The 15,084-nt window shown below is 35.9% G+C and overlaps 1 protein-coding gene across 2 annotated transcripts in view; it reads right to left on the reverse strand.

The window, feature by feature from the left end:
- DLGAP1 (DLG associated protein 1) overlaps nt 1-15,084 on the reverse strand; it is a 400,953-nt gene that overhangs the window by 305,933 nt on the left and 79,936 nt on the right. For both annotated transcript variants that reach the window (XM_063396014.1, XM_063395993.1), the window contains exon 2: nt 14,456-14,597. The gene's annotated coding sequence lies outside the window, so the exon portion shown is untranslated. The remainder of the gene's footprint in view (nt 1-14,455; nt 14,598-15,084) is intronic.

A 15,084-nucleotide genomic window follows, 5' to 3' on the forward strand; every position in this document is an offset into this window, starting at 1 on the left:
GTTACCCACTCCTGGTGAGATTTTGAAAGGAAGATGAGTATTGTGGTTTCACCCTGGCTGGCCACTGAGTACCTGCTTGCTAACCTCCATAAACAGGTGGGCAGGAGAATTGAAAACAAAATGTAAATATCAGGGATGAGATAAGAAAAAATTAATAAACATAATATCCATAATAAAAACAATAATAGGAATAATAATTTACTAATAATTATACTAATATAATGTTATACTAATACCAAAACCAGCAATAACGAGAATTTTAATGATAAGAAGAGCGAAAGAGAGTAACTGAACCCAAGGGAAATATGTGATGCACAATAAAACTGCTCACCACCCACTGACTAATGTTAATCACATCCCTGAATCACAGTGAGTGGCTTCTGGCCAACTCCCCTGAGTTTGTATACTGGGCACAAAATTCCATGCCATGGAATGCCCCTTTTGCAGGTTGGGTCAGCTGTCCTGGCTGTGCTCCCTCCCAGGTTATTGTGCAACTCCTCACTGCAGACCATGAGATACTCAAAAGCCCTCGACTAGGTGTCAGCACTACTTAAAAACAGTGTGTTATTATTCTCATACTAAATCCAAAACCACAGCGCTGCACTGGCTACAAAGAACAGAATGGGCTCTGTTGCAGCAACCCATCTAAGTAACAGGCTGGCAGGAAATGGAAAAGGCATCTGCGAGAATAAATATAGATACCTTTTGTTTTATTTGAGCTCTCAGCTATGCTTGGTATCACTTACCAAGGTATTAAATGTAGAAGTAAACAAACACATTCTCCAAAGCTGCTGTGCAGCTTTACCATCATGTTAAATGAAAACTTACTTACCCTAATAAAACTGATAGCTTTATAGTAGAATTTTATTTATCAATGGAAACAAAATCAGTATAATAGAATCAGAATGATAAAGTATCAGATTTTTGTGATATTTACAATCAAACATGAATGACACATAGCAAGAACATCAGCTACTCATGAAGCTCATGTTAGTATCATACTCAGCACTTAGAAAACATCCACCATGTAGTCAGCTTTCTTTTGCTTGTGCCAGAGAATTCAGAAGTGGAAAATCTGTCAAAGTTATTTCATTTTCTTTTGTCAACACCAGCTAAAATTTTTATTCTTTTATGTATTTAAATTATGCTAAAAAAAGGCATCCTGTATTTTTCTTTCCTCTTCCCATAAGACCTGGTTAAAAGCAATTGGATGAAGTATGCAAATGACACATTGCAAGAGAGGATGCCAGTACCACAGGGTACTGTGGGATTCTGTGATATTCATGTTTCTGCATAACTTAATTTATCCATTAGCAGATAAATAGGAACTGTTAATACTCAGGAGATGTTTGCTCAGGAAGTTTGAGTGGCCTAGGTTTTTCTGGTCCATTAAAGGAGAAAACATTGTTCAATTCCTTCTCTTGCACAACAGACAGTGTCTCCTGGGTACCACCAAGGCCACTCTGTGACGCTCTAGCAGTAAAACTGCCTTGAATTAAATTATCCAGTAATTAGGAATGACTTTGGCCAGGGAAAAAAACTTCAGTATAAAGCAGGGACAATGAAACAGCCCCTCTTCTCTTACCCCCTGTGCTCCTGCAGATGGAGAACCACTCTTGGGTACTTGTATATTGTGCCAAGAGATAATCTACCCACAGGCAGAGTGCAGAGCAGACCTATGCCCTCTAAGGTGTCGCATAGGAATTGGCTGACTTTTGGTAAATCAGTCACAGAATGACTAAACTGGTTCATATTTGTCATGGTGCTGTCCATGCATATCCTTAATAATTAAAGAAAGGCTGCTCTAGGAGATTCTAATCTTCACAGAGTCTCACATTCTGTTCCTGTCAGAAAGATGTCCACAATCAACATAAAAGTTTCAATAGCAGAGAAGGATCCAGTTTTGCATAAACACTAAAGCAAGTGTTGTGCACCTTTGAGAAACATACATATTTGCTGAGAAAGAAAGAAAGGATGTTTTGGTCCTCCAGACTTTTCTATTTCTCCAAGTTTTCCTATAGTCTACACAAAAAAAATTTACAATATGTTAAATTCAGACAAAAGTTTTCTAGCAATTGCTAGCTTGACAGGAAATTTGGCTGGACCTTGTAACTCAAAAAATACTTATGATTTGGTGCTTTAAACTGCTCTTTGACAGATCCAGTTATAACAGACATACAAAACTGTTTCTGGTTAATGCTGACAATTACTTCAACACAGCAGTCTTCTTTTTAATGACACATTGCCCAAATTTCCCATTTCATATGGCTATTTTCCATCCTTTTGTTTCTGAAAGTACAAAAGGAAATCAGTTGTCACTCAAGCCTATCACTTTTTTGTGTAAAGAACAGTCTGAGTGTATGATATGCATGTACAGAAGCTTGGAAAAAGACCCTCTCTTTTATAGACATTATAAACAAGGACTTCCCATAATAACTCAGTAGGATCGATTTATGCTGTCATGATCAATCTGGGCATTTTATACTTTCTCTTTCTCAGGGCACTTTTTCTTCTGTGAGATTAACTGTTTAGCATTGCTAATTTCTAGTGAATATCACATTAAAATATGCTGAAAGCTAGGAAAATGTGTAGAAATGATCTGAGGTTGACCACAGCAGATGCTCAAATGCAATTCAGTTTTCTAGAACTGTGCAGTTTAACAGAGCAGCAATAGAGCACTCTAATGAACTGGGGAGGAGTTACCAGCATACACATTATCAAGAAAGATGTGAGGCACCCCAGTAAATCAATATTAATTCCAAAATTCAGCTTCAGACTCTTGAGATGGAATTCTAGTGGCCTGCAGGAATAAATCTGAAGATGACTCCCAAAAATACAGAGGCAGTACAGGCGGTTTAGATTCTAATTTTAAGTATGTTCTCTGTATCATGTTATTTATGCTCACTGCTTTTCTCCTGCATTACTTGCTCATAAATAAGGTGCAGGTAGTGAAGGAATGGAAACATTCCTTCACTGCAATGAAAACATTCATTTTTCATTTGATTCAATGAAATCATTCATTGCTGCAATGGAAACATTCATTACACAATACTACTTCCTAGGGGACACCAGGTTGCTTTTAAAATGATCAGCATTGACTGGGTAAGACCACTGAAATGGGAGTCAACATCAAAACAAATCTGCAAATTTTCAATCAAAAAATAAAGAGGCCTCACTTGTGGCTAACCCAGATATGAACTAAGATGCAAAAGAGTCAGAAATACTTTAAAAAGTTTTGTCCTGGAGGAAATATGCAACAGATCTCAGGTGATGTTATGTTAAAAATACACCACAAAGCTAACAAATATGACAGAAAAAAAATCCAACTTCTTTTAGGGGAATACAGAAAACAATCTAAGATTGTAAAGGTAAGAGTAGATGTTTACTACACAATTAATTTCACAGATTGAACAAACTTCTTAGTGGCTACGAGCAAAATCTTATTGCAAATACTTAATAAAACTACATTTCTTTTCTTTATTTGTTTCATTTCATATCTTTAAAAGGACTTACAGCTGCCAATCTGATGACAAGTAGACAAATGTCTACTTGTGATCAGAGAGAACTTAAGCTCAGTTTTATCAGCCAATAGCAACTAAAAGAAACATATTTCATGTCCACATTTCAATCCACAAGTTGAGAGTTTCATCCTCCTCACCTGTTTAAAGGAATACTTTAACTTTTACTATTACTATTTTACTATTACTATTACTAAAGTAATACTTTTTAACTTTTTTAATTACCTCTACTTGCACTTGGAATTGCACAGCTACAGCTAAGACTATAAAAATTTCTAGTGCAAATACCCACATCACAAATTACACGGTTGGATGAAAAGATGCAAGTTTAAGTAGAAAAAAATGCTTGTTTCTGACATTTATTCTTTGAACATAAAGGTGGCTGAAGAAAAATCAATCAATAATTAAAGAGTTTCTAGCATTATATATTATTTTAGTCTAGTTAAGACTTCTTCCTTTTCTACAAAGTCAATATTACCAAAAAAATGCAAATATATCCTGAAGTAATGAAAAGAATCACAGTGGTTGTTTAAGTATTTTTTATGGGTTAACTACAGCTAACTGAAGTAATTTACAGTGTATACATTTAACACATTATACTTAAAAGTTATATAAACACGTGCTAGAAAGTCAATAAAAGCACTCTTGCTGTAATCAGATAATAAGCAATACCACTGCAGAATCCAGTGGAATAGAAAGTAGTTTAGTTTAAATTATTAAAATTAAGACTTTTATATATCTCGTATTTCTTTGGAAATTATACATGTGCACTGTACACTATACATTTAACCAATGTTTTCATGAGTTACCCACAAATTCATGACGTACAATTTGCAACTACCTCACAGACACCAATAACAAGGCAAACTATGCTTTGCATAGTTCAAGGCATCCACAGTATATTAGTTCATGGCCAAAATACCATCTACTGATCTGAAAAGACAGTAACAGCCACTTCTGCTGTTCATATTTCTTCTGAACAGTAAAACATCTAGTCATCAGGAAAAATGAAAAAAATATTTTCTATCATCATGCATTACAGAGAGGATGGAGTTATTTATTAGGATTATAATACCTATTCATATATGGCATGAAGAACACCTTTATTTCTTCGTGTGGTTTTCATAACTCTGCTGCACTCTAGGCAACTTTTCTCTTTCCTCCCCCAAACTCTCTTCCCACCTTACTGCTGCAAAGACACACTGAGATGCTGTGAACCAGGAGAAGCAAAGAATCCTAAGAATGACCAAATGGTCAATGACTGTGCTCGGTACCAAGTGCTAGCTCAGAAAAAAGGTTGAGAGAAAATGGCCACAGTTTAAGGTGCCACAGAATAGTAGAAATTTAGTCATTAGCAGCCAAGATCAGACAAATTCAGCCTTCAGATAAAAGGCCTGTGTTCTGAATAGTAGGGACAAATTACAAGTACTATCCATAGTTTCTCTGTTCATAATTATGATAAAAAAATTCAAGACGTGAAATTTTAATGCTCATTTAAACATGCTCATTTAAACTCAAGACTTCCGCTATTTGCTACATATACAGGTCAATCCTCCAATATTAACTAGTTTTTAAATTGTAAACTGTTCAAATACTTTTTAAACATTTCAAATTTTAAGAATTTTAATAGGTTATATTAAGGCATCAGATTTTTAATAATACACTGCAAATGTTAGTGGACTGCAAATTTTTCACAACCTCAACTCATCTTTTCTGAAATAAATGTGGTGCCTCATAAAACTCATAAAAATACTGCATCTAATTAAGTAAATACTGGAGATAGACCTAAAGTCTAAACAAATATTTATCAGAAAAATTTAGGGGCTTACTGAACCAAGAATAGAACTGCTCAGACTGTTTCAATTACTTGGCCTTTTCTAATCAAAAGGTGTTTAATTTGAAAATAATTATTATTTGAGAGACACATATTGGATGGAAGTGTGAATCTCAGTGTATTTCAAAGAACAGCGGCCACCCATTCACAAGAGTTTCTGTGTGATTACTGGAAATTAAATGACCAAATTGTCCTACAACCTTCAAGTCTTTTGTACCCCAGTGTTTTCAGTATGGTTAGGCACATCCTTCTCCCAGAAACTTTCAGTGCTTCTCAAGAGTTTGAGCTTTACTGTCAAAGTACAGTCAAGGTTCAAATTAATTCTGCTGCCTAGGAAGAGAGTTTGTGGAATTAAAGCAGCTCTGATGACACATTTGTTAAAAAAGATAAAGCTTCCAGTAGGGGTCAGCCTCAGAAGAGAGGTTGTTGGAAATAAATGAATAAAAGGGGATAAAAAGTGTACTTAAGTACTACTGAACATAATACAGATGTGTTAATCTTTCAGTTCCTGTCAGCTCATTAGATTACCTTCACTTTCAATGCTGAAACATGTAAATATAATGTTTCATTATTATCGGTGATGAGGCAGCTGGGGTGAACTTCACTTAGGAACTATAAAAATGGTGCCGAATGCAAGAACAGTAATTGTGTAAAACAAACCTTGAATATTTATGAAGTACCTTTAACAGAGACAATCCTACAGTAACATTAGATTTTTAATATTTTAACTTATTAACTGTAATTAAGGTATACACTGTCTAATTCTGCCTTAGATATGACCTAATACTTTTCCTTTGATGTTAATAACTGTAGGAGTTCATCTTAACTTTACTGTGACTATTTTAATAAAATTGAAATAATACTTGAAACACAGAGCCAGCAGTCTGTTCACCTATAAAAATGAAAGTTCCACATAACGACTTATGTTGGCCTGTTAGCTGCAAATGCCAAAATAAGTTCTAAGGTCCAGAAACATGGTACTCCCGCAATTGCAAACTGCTTCTCTGGAAGAACCACCCACACCAGCTGACCCTGTAGAATGCAAGCCTCAATCAGACTTAAATTCTAACAGTTGTTGCTCTGAGGTTCCTTCTGGAGACTTCTGGAGAAGTCAATTGTCAGTCCTGTAATGAAACTAAGAGTAGAAGATGAGGGAGTAAAGAGCAGTCTATTGACCGCTGCTGTGTTTAATAGGACACACACTGCAGTCCTCTGGACTCAAGTTCTCTAAGCTCAAAAAACCCCACATCATAGGAAAAACATCTCTCTAAATTCTTGCTCATGTAAAAATTTACTATCAACCTCCCCTATTTTATATATGGCTGGATTAGCTTCTTTGAATTTTTAGTGGTTAACTATTGCACTAAAGCTGCCCAGAAGAGAGATATCCCATTTGCAAAGGATTGTTAATGAAACAGATAATATACCATCAGCATGGTAAAATCACTAAATAATTCAATTCCAGCTTTCTAAGGAGCATTAGCATATTGTAACTTTCAACAATACCAACATTATTTGATATCAACCCATTTACCCTTGCAAACTCTCACTCATGCATTCCCATGCACATTCTATCCTTTCTTCTTCTAGTGGTGTAACCTAAATGATACTTAAAGATTAAAACCATGGATTACTATAATTTTAACATTCCAATACTTATATTACTTTTTGTAATTTCATTGTTCTATGCACTGATGGCTGATTCAAAGGAAGATTTAATTCCAGAGGTGATCTATCATGTTGCAAATGTAATTTTTTCACGAGCAGCAAGAATAAATCTCATCAACCGCTATCTCTCAAGGCATCACCCCTCCGAACGACAAAATGATTTACTGACTTGGCTGAACTATTTTTCTTCTAAAAATTTAGAGCCATCAGAAATATTTAATGACTCGATTTTAAGTGCTGAAATAGAAGCACACTGAAAGAATATTAAAATGCTCGTATTCCCCCAAAGAATTAACACCTGTCAAATCAATAGGTTTTGAAGTGGAAGACATGTCCATTTCAATTTCAAATTTGCAAGTAAACACTGTAAAAGGAATGTGTCTTATTTCTGAAGAAGCATGAAAGTGCCATGCTCCTTTCGGACTGCAAGATTTGTCAAGGCTCAATTATGAAACCTCCACATTCTTTTCACTTCAAAAGCTAAACATGTATGAGAGGTAACCCCTCTCCTTTGGAAACTACTGGCTGTCATTTAGAGCAATGCAAAAGATAATTCTGACATTGATTTAACAATTACAGCCGTAAAGTAAGGCCTATACGTTTCGGCATACCATTTCTAATTGCAAAATGCCACACGTTCCAAGATATGTCACATAAAGATACATAACACATCTTTAGTCTCAACATGGCAGAGCAAATCATATCCAAATGTTGTATCTAGGACTCCTAGCCTGATAAAACTTGATTCAACTCCCAATAAAATAATTACTTATTTACATGCATCAACACTTTTAAATAAGAATTTAAAATACACACTTATAATACCATTCTTGTTGGGATATCTTTTCTAGGCAGCATACTTGCAGCTGACAAGTGTTAGCCTATACTTCAAAGAAAAACCACACAAAAAACAAACTCCAAAAAGCTACTACCCATCTCTCTTTAAACATATCAATTTCTATGTCTGTGAAGATGGGCCATATGGGACTAAAAGGTAATGTGTTTGCAAATATCTGAGAAACTTAGCAGTGTTTCTATTGCAGAACATTTCAAGCAAATATCAAAATACATTAGAATAAAAAAAATAGAATAGTAGGTAAAAGATGCAGTAGAGGAACAAATCAAACAGAAGTCAAGATTTTATTTCTGCATATATTTATATATATGTATATGTTCACGTTAACAAAACCCCCAGCTAGCACTAATGATTGTGTATAACTAAGCACTTATAAAAATTATAAATAGTTACATGGATCATCCCTTTTCACTAGATAAGATGAAAATATCAGCAAAGAATCCAATGTTTTATTGAACTGTTTATGTGTGAAACATCTTATGCATGAATGCATTCTCCAGAACCCATATAATGATGTGTATATTTATGCAACTTTATGCTACTGACAACATATTTGATCAGCTCAAGGTTCAATCAGAACAAAATTCACAGCTGGTAGCTTGAAAATAACAGAACAGATAGAAAATCAAAAAACATGCTTGAGGGCATGGGAGTTGGATATTAAACCAGTGGGATAAAATACATCTTCTTATGAAGTTTTAGTGACCACCAATTTTGCACAACATCCTTTACTACGAAAGGGAAAAATCCTGAAACAATAATAATGACAATACTGTAATCAACTATTCATGAACTCCAGTGGTACACTTCTCAGAAACTAGCCTACGACAGTGCTAGAACAGTTAAAGGACTGTTGACAGTGTAAAGAAGTGTGAAAAGGACTTTGGGACATGGCCAATGACTCTAAAAACCTCATTCTGACATTAACTGATCTGTATTTTTCTGAACATATCACTGAAAATATTTAAGCTCTTGCAGACACCCTTCAACATTTTGATACAACAAAGTTCCTTTGGTAGCTATTTAAAAATGCCTGTCCTGGTTACACTCCACTAGAATTTTGCTTTTTCTCAGTCATAGGGAAAGAACTGTAGCATTATGACAACACTCTAAATTGTCTGTGGCTGTAGAAGCTGTTGAGGCAACACAAGCTCCAGCATCCTACCTGATCTTGTGGCATATGTCAGGCTTTTTCAGGAAGGAGGTCACCAGTCCAGTGCTACAGAAGCTCTGGTTCTAGATAGGAGCAATCAAAATTCAAACACTCAGAGCTACCTTTCTACTCGAGTATGTAACTGGCTCACACTAAAAAACACAGACCACTGTTCCTGCATCCCAGAGCCTGCTCAAACATTGCTACTTGAATTCATACAAAATACATAAAATCTGCTGTTGATTACAAAATCTGTTACTGTGCTGTGATTAATATGCTTTACTGTTTTATTTATTTTCAATATATTTTTGATTTGAAGTCACAATTTTTATCCAAAACATTACTATAATGTTTATGTATTTTGCATACAAAATACATATTTACATATCATTTTGCATACTTTTGCAACATCCTTTATTTTTGCTCACTAGATAAGGAATGGAGATTTCCTACCTTCCTTTTCACTTTTGTCAGCTTATAACAGCAGCAAAGTCAAAAACTAATTCAGTATCTTTTTGCACAATACAGGTCTCATTCTATGTGATGTAATTCAGAATATGTCACAATTCAAAAATAAATTGTTGTTTTTTATTTTTTACATAGAGAAAGTTAGCAATATGTGTCAGGTTACCTGCACTATGTATCATTTAAGAAAGTATGGTTTTATTTAGGGAGTTAATAAAGCCTATTTAAATATTTCCTTAAACATATGGGGAAATTTTTGCTCCACTGAGATGAGGAAAGAAGAGAAAAAATGTTCTCGACTGACTTAAAACTTCTTTTTCCTGTGCTTCCCCTATTTTGAGAAAATGCTAGATTTCCAGTTGCAAATCAAACTGTGACCTTTTCTCCTGTCTGTGTGTTTGTAATGTTTCATTTATGAAGAGGTTGGATTCAATTTTTACAAAAAGTAGTCCCACCTTTTCATATCAAAAAAAGCATAATATTAAAACCCAAAACCAAGAAACAAAAGATCCCACAAACCATCCTAAGTCTTTCTGCTTTTTTTTGTTGGTTTTTTTTTAGTGCTTTCACAATTTTTTAATGCTGGTTGGAACAAAAAAAATTCCACAAACCATTTTAATTCCTAACCCTTTGTTGTACCACAACAGGGTTAGTTCAATTACTTCTGGGCCCAGTTGTTAATACCAGAAAAGGAAAATTACTATCCTTGCACCTTCAGTGCAATCTTTGTCTAATTGAGCTCGAACAGAAAAGCCATTGGCTCCACTTCTTGACATAATGGATCTTAAGCTCATAGGAAAATTCAGGTTGGAGTGGACATCTTGTTCAAGCTCCTGCCCAAGCTGGCTCAGCTGTGAGACCAGGTTTGGGTGCTGGGGGCTTTGTCCAGCTGAATCCTGAACACTTCAGAGAACAGCACCAGCACAAGATCTCTGAGCAACCCAGTGCAGTGCCTGGTTGTCCTCAGAGTGAAAATGCTGCTCCTTCTATCTATTCTAAACCTCTTGTTTCAACTCATGGTCATTAACCTGAGTTCGTGCCTCTGCACCTCAATTTGCCAGCACATCTGCACTGGCAGTGGCTTCAAACCAAATTTTCATTGGTCCACTCTTGAAAAGTTCTATTTGGTATGGTATAGCATAGTAAATGTCAGATTCCTATAAAGGACCACAGCAAAGCAGACAAAACCTGGATGACTTTCCTCAATCTCATTAGTTCTCTGCATGATTCTCACGTCAGTGAGGCTGTTTGCAGGAAATCCAATAAAGGCACTATTACATATCATGGAGTTCAGTTTCAGATTAACACACCTAGCATCTGTTGTCTACATGCAAGAAAGATATTTAGGTTTGCTGTTACCTAGCCAGCTAAGGCCCGGTTCAGGTGGCCTCAGAGATACCTTGGAACATTCCTCCCTGGCTCCAGCATGCCCATTAGGAGCCTGCAGGTCTACTATAGGTCCTGTATCATATTTATCTATTCCACATGGATGTCCCAAGTACACTGCCACATTTTAAATGATTCTAGAGGCTTACAAAGGTGTCAGACATTTGAACCTGTAGGAGATGGATATTTGAATCATTCTTTTGGTCTGACTACCATGAAAACATACAGTACATTGATTACATGAGAATCTAGACACCTAGCAAGCATTTAGAAACCAACATATGCTTGCACTGAAGTGTCCTTATTACAAACTAAAACCCAGCCAGAGCCTAAGATCATGACAGATGACAGCAGACAATTAGAGCTCATTAAATGAAATGTCAGTGCTATTTGGTATGGGTGAGAACCATGAAATAGTATCACCATATACTGGGAAGCAGCTTCTTCACATTTTGTCTCAAGCTTTCAATCATAGACACATTTATGACAGAAGTTCCACATGAGAGAACAACAATATTCTTCTAATCTTTTCTTATTCCTGACCACTTCATCTAAGAAAAGACTACAAATGAAGGCCAAACATGGTCCGTGAGTTAGAAGAGATGAGAGGTAGAAGTCAAATCCTACATAATCTCTAATTCCTTCTTTCTGTGAATCTAATAATGCCATGTTGTTCAGTAAAATGTCGAAAATAACATACAGAACTACCATGTACCTTTTGAGAAACAGAAGATAAACTGAGTTCTCAAACATTTAGGGTTTCCATACTTCATGGAAAACCAAAAGGGCCTTCTAGAATTCTTTCTCTTGAGAGTAGCAGAGATTTTCATCTGTTGTAGCTTTGAATTACCATGGCAATCTTTGACCTTAAAAAAGCTCCAGCTAAATTCAATAACTTATATTAATGCTTCTCCTATTTTTTTCTGGTAAAATTTCCATTTGGATTGAAAAAGTGCACTAATAATACTGAAATCTACCCTGCAGATGTGCAAGAAGTATGAACAAGGAATGAACATTCCAAAATTTTAAGTAAAGATGATAATGTTGTCAAAAGCAGAAAATATTCCTGAGACACAGGCTGTTCTTTCTGTTGGTTCCTGTTTGTTTGTTTGTTTGTTTTTGTTTTTTGTTTTGTTTTGTTTTTTGGGTTGTTTTGTTTTTGGGGTTGTTTGGTTTTGTTTTTTTGGGTTTTTTTGCTTTCTAGATTTTGATTTGTACTTCTCCTAATGTTTTTCTCAACTTAGTCTGTTTTTTTCAGCAGGATAATCTTTATATCCCAGACAGATGCCTAATTCTGCCCTACACAACCTTATGGCTTCTTTTCAGACCAAATGATGCAAAACACAAACACCCAGACTATACAGAGGGGCAAGCTGAGGCTGAAGGATTGCTTTGATACTACTGTAAGTACAATGTTGTGAAAGTATTCACATGATGCTTTGATTAAATTTCCTTTAAAAGAATGTTCATGAATTATTCAATTGATTAAAAGTGCAACAATTAATTTGAACAGTATTGCAAAATGGTTGGAATTAACTACTTTATGAGAGAACCCAAACTACCTCTGGCTACAAGTATTCTGAAGCCATCTGAATGAATTCCTAGATTATCCTAAATATTGCTCTGTGAAAAAATTTTGTTGTGTTCATTTGTCCTATATCTAGGCCAGTACAATTAATGAAACACAACACTCCATTGTCTTTCTCACAATTGTGGGGCTGTACAATTCTACAAGTTAGCTATTGCTGGAGAAGAATCCCATCAGCTTCCTACGAAAAAGACAGTTTTTCCTAAAGTAAAATTTTACCCAAAGCACAAATTAATACTAATTGTGTAGTGAACACCATGAGCAATACTCTGGGATCCCTTTATTAGACTAAGGTTTCATTTCATAAATGAATAATGCCATTTTTCTTTTTTATATTTTGCAAAATACTTGTTTATGGCAAACTGTCACTTGTATTCAGATTCAGAATGTAGAAACTACAGTGATGGTTCCTTGGAAATGCTTAAAATAGATAAGATGGATTGACTGATTGCATATTCCTTTGAATTATTGTGAAAGTACCAGATCTATCTAAATCATGCCATGAAAAAAGTGGAGTTAGAAGTTATGTAACTTCAAGTTGCTATAAATTGCTTCTTGTTGAAAGCTATATAAAACATTTTCAAATCTGTCATGTTCCACCTCTTCTGCTTAAAAAACTAAATCCAAGTGAAAATGTCCAGGAAAAGAATGAACCAGGCTTATGTTGTTAAGTTGGAGCAAAAAGCTTGCCACCATCAAAAATGGTCCATTTTTATGTCCAGGATGTATTTTTTACAGTAAGTCACTGTATTTTATTAGGTTAGCTAAACCAGTGTAGCTAAACAAGCAACAAAACTGGATGAGATATACTTCTCTTCTCACAGACACACTGCTGTCATTTTTCGTTTAATCCAAATTTGATTCTTGAATACAGATTTTATCTACCTTCGTTCTGCTGCTGACATTCCCACGTGCCCTCAGAACAAGTTATCTGACAAAGCAGCCAGGGAAATGCATTTTCTACTTCTCCTCCCATATCAGCCTGCAAGATGACTGCGCAGCAACAGCATCCCATGAGAACATGCTCTGCAAGGTCTGATCCGACCTCCAGACTTTGCCAAAAAACAGTCTCACACCATGGACCAGTCTGACCTACCACAAAACAGGAGGAATGCAATACAAAGAGAGCATGAAGGAGCCAGAAACTGCTTTATTTGCAGCACTGAACAGAAGAAATCAGCACAGCAGACGGCAGAAGATAATACAGAGCTTCAAGCTGTGGGGCGGCACCCAGAAGCTGCTTTTGCTAGTCCTGAGAGTAATCACCATAGCCAGTAGGAACTGCAAAATCACAGACATTGAGATGAATGTCAAGCCCTTCTTTTCTAGCCTAAAATACATATTGAATTTGAGAAAGGAATTGTTCTTCTCTCATTTGGCTATTTTTTATATATACACACACACACACATGCAAGTTTTTTACTGGCAGTGAAACTTTAAATCTTTTCAGAGTTTCACTGGGACCAGAGACTGAAACTACTTCAAGTGAGGCTTTGAAAGAGGGCATCCAGAAAAGGCACTCATCATTTCCAGGACAGAATACCCCTCCGCAAATAAAAACTTGCTTACTAGCAGAGCTGCCTTCCTCAATTAAACACAGTGTCTGGCAAAACGAAATAACAAGGGGTCATGGCAGAATTAGAGTTGATATGTTCAAAGTGTGTATCACTCAGCCCTGAGTACCACTCCATGATTATACTCTCTTTTGTACTCTGAAAAACAACAGCCTCCTACATTAGCAAACACAATTATATGACAGATACCATTTATCCCAGGAAACCTATCTGCTACTTAAAGGAAAAATACTAAAAAGGAAAAACCACCCCTTGTAGTGAAATTAGCTGAAATTAGCTCTGATGATGATCTGTTCTTTAAATTGGGAAAGGAAAAAGGATGTTTTTGTTCAGCATGATTTATTTTTAGACTGGCAAAGACACAATGGTAAACAGAGCTGGAGCTCTGTGGGCACCTTCTGAGGTTAAATTACCTTTCATGCCATTTGCACAGAAGACTGTTTTCAAGCAGCTTGAGCAGATGGTCGGGACACCATTGTCCGTTTACTTGTATCCACAAAGATAAACGATTGCTCTTTGAAATCCTGAACAACGTGGCCCTTGTGATGCTTTAGGCTGCCAAGGAGAAAACAAACAAACAAACGAATATAAATTTAGCTGGGGAGAACAAAAGAGTTTCGACAGATGAAATTTCATTTTAAGCAACAAGTACATATAGAATAATAGAATTTTTTAGATTATAAAAGATACATAAAATCATCAAGTTAACTTAATGATGCTGAGTCCACCACTAAACCATGTCCCCAGGTGCCACATGTCTTTAAAATACCTCCAGGGATGGTTACTTCACAACTTCCCTGGACAGGCTGTTCCAATATTTGACAATCCTTTCCATTAAGATACTTTTCCTTAAAGCCAATCAAAGCTTTCCTTTGCACTACATGAGGCCATTTCCTCTGGTCCCTTTGCTTGTTACACAGGAGGAGAGACTGACCCCCACCTTTCTACAACCTCTTTTCAGGTACTTGTAGAGAGAGAGAGAGGTCCTCTCTGGGCCTCCCTTTCTACAGACTAAATACCCCCAGATCCCTCAGCTGCTTTT

Source organism: Prinia subflava, chromosome 1 (assembly GCF_021018805.1).
Source record: "Prinia subflava isolate CZ2003 ecotype Zambia chromosome 1, Cam_Psub_1.2, whole genome shotgun sequence".
In the NCBI taxonomy this organism is placed as follows: Eukaryota; Metazoa; Chordata; class Aves; order Passeriformes; family Cisticolidae; genus Prinia; species Prinia subflava.